Source organism: Cariama cristata, unplaced genomic scaffold (genome assembly GCF_000690535.1).
Source record: "Cariama cristata isolate BGI_N322 unplaced genomic scaffold, ASM69053v1 scaffold3912, whole genome shotgun sequence".
Taxonomy (NCBI): domain Eukaryota; kingdom Metazoa; phylum Chordata; class Aves; order Cariamiformes; family Cariamidae; genus Cariama; species Cariama cristata.
In genome coordinates, this window is record NW_009605350.1 from 62846 (window position 1) to 65309 (window position 2464).

Genomic DNA, 2464 nt, shown 5'->3' on the forward strand with positions numbered 1-2464 from the left:
ACTCACTTTTCTAAAGATGATATAGGAAGACATGTCCCCTTGAAGTCCTTTCACTTGCTGACCTCTGGACACAGACAAAACCGATCCACTCAATCTGGTAGAATTAAATGCAAAGGAAATATTCCCGATCCAAATATCTGAAGGGCTGGCATGCCATTTCACATAGTTAAACTTCGTTCCTGGCATTTTCCATCAGTAAACAAGTAGCAATATAGCAAACTCAACAGCTTTTGGTCTGTTTTCTAGAAATATTTGGATGATTACAGTTGTAAATCTCTTGGCAACAAAAGTAGATTTCTAAATATCAATAGAGGGTGGCTAAGATAAGATAACCAGGTCCAGCTCTCCAGCACTGCTTTCCCAGCAGGGTTCCAGTGGATGCCAGCACTCGGCTCAGATGTCGGTCGAGCGAAGGCAGTCCTGATCCCTCACCATGAAGGATGTGGGCAGCCCCAGAAGCAGCCTCGGGGCTGAGCGGAGGATGCAAGGAAAGAGCAAACAGTTCAGGCAAAGGTAAAAAACATGAAACAGGAGCAAGAGAGGACGACGCACAAACTGGTACGCGTGCAGCTGTGACTGCTGCCTGCAGGGAAAACAGGAAGAACGAGGAAAAACAAAAAGGATGCGGAAGAAATCATAGGAATGGTAATAGTGGATGACCAACGAAATAATTTTCCTCTAGTAAGCTATTGAATCTAGCCTAGTTTCTTGGAATATTTGTGATAAATACTTTGTTGCTATGACAAGCTCTACAAACCATTCTCAAACTGTAAGAAAGACAAATATAGCTAAAACTCTGCTGCTGCGTATTAATCGCCGCGGTTCTCCCCACCAATAATGTGCTACTTGTAAGCTATTTTATCCTTTTCACACAGCAGAAAGTTTCTTGACATTTTATAACTGAATTCAATTTAAACAACACAGTTATGTAAAACTGCAAATGGTGTGTTTGGGGGAAGAACGGATAGCACAATTCCTCTTAATGAAAGCCTACGCACTGGTTGAGAAGGTCTGGTTTACACAATTAGCTATTTATTTCTTCTGCTGTACATTTATCACTTAAGAGTCTACTTCTCACAATCAACACAACTGGCTGCTCTATTTCACAGGCTCCCCTTTTCCTCTCCCACCTTAGCAGGCAGTTTAAAGCACCCTGGTAACCATACAAGGTAGGAGAATTTGGTTAAATTCAGAAGGTGCACAAAATAACTATTTTAAAAGCAATCTTTAGGAGCACTGAAACAGTGCAGCTGCCTCAACTTCTTCCTGCATCTCCCAAGTGTGTTCATGCATGGCTTTCACCGTGTCGCTTTTCAATATGACAAGCGCAACAGAATTATTAGACCATTGCTCACTGTCGCCAACAATTCATTTGTTTTAGACCTGTCATCAATTCCGTCATCCCTTGGTTTTCACTAAAATTACATCATCAAATTCAACTGCAATGACACTAAGGAGAGATAGATATTATTAGTCAAGCCTAGCAAAAATAAACCACCCTTTTATACAGTTTTCAACACTACAAACGTTCTCAACACTACAATAAATTTTCCAGAAGTCCCAAAGTATTGGCTAAGGCTAGCAATATTACTTACTCTGAGCCTATACACTGGCAGTCACCAGCCATGGATATTTTTACCTCCTTTTTTTTTTTAACACTATGAACAGTTTGAGTTTGGACGCCTACCTGGAGAGTTGGCAGGAAAAAAACCAAAAACCCTTGAACTGAAGATGCAACAAGAGCCAAAGGACACTGAGCTCTCTGTTCCCAGTGATTATGGGAGTTTGCTCTTGCTCACCCAGTGCTGTAACTGCTCCTCGGTACGAAACCGCACCTTCGGCACTGCCCCAGGAAGAGGGCAGGTGCTGCACCCCAAAAAACTGGGGTTAAGACAGACCCCAGCACCCGTAGGCACGCTTGCCTTTCAAAACGCACAAGGTTTAAAACAGGGTAAACGCGACACAGAACTGAAGGGCTGCAGGAAGCTGTGGAAGGTGAAAATGGGACACGAAGTGAGGGGAAAAAACTAAAAAGAAAAAGCTCAGCAAGGTGTGGAAGAGGAAGCCAGGAAACCCTGTAGATGCAAGAAGCTGCTGGAAGCACTGCATTTTAATTAACCAGCACTGTATTCCACAATGCACTCTACCAGCCTCAGTTCACTCCATCAAAAGGTTTGGGTGTGTTTTTCGTTTGTTCCTCCCCCCCACGGCCTGCAGATCTATTAGGTTTATTGAAGCAGAGACAGAAGGGACACTAAAAAAGGGAAAGTCACATTCCAGCTCCCTCTTTCTGAAGGCTGCCTGGGCAGAGAGGTAGGACAGCTACCTCCCCTTCCTCCGACACCACATACCTTTGTAAGCAGGTCTTTAAAAGACGGCATGTTTGAGAAGAATCATTTAAAAATATTAGCAATGTAAAGTTAGCACCAAGTCTTGAAAGATTAAATTTTTAAAACGTTTGTTT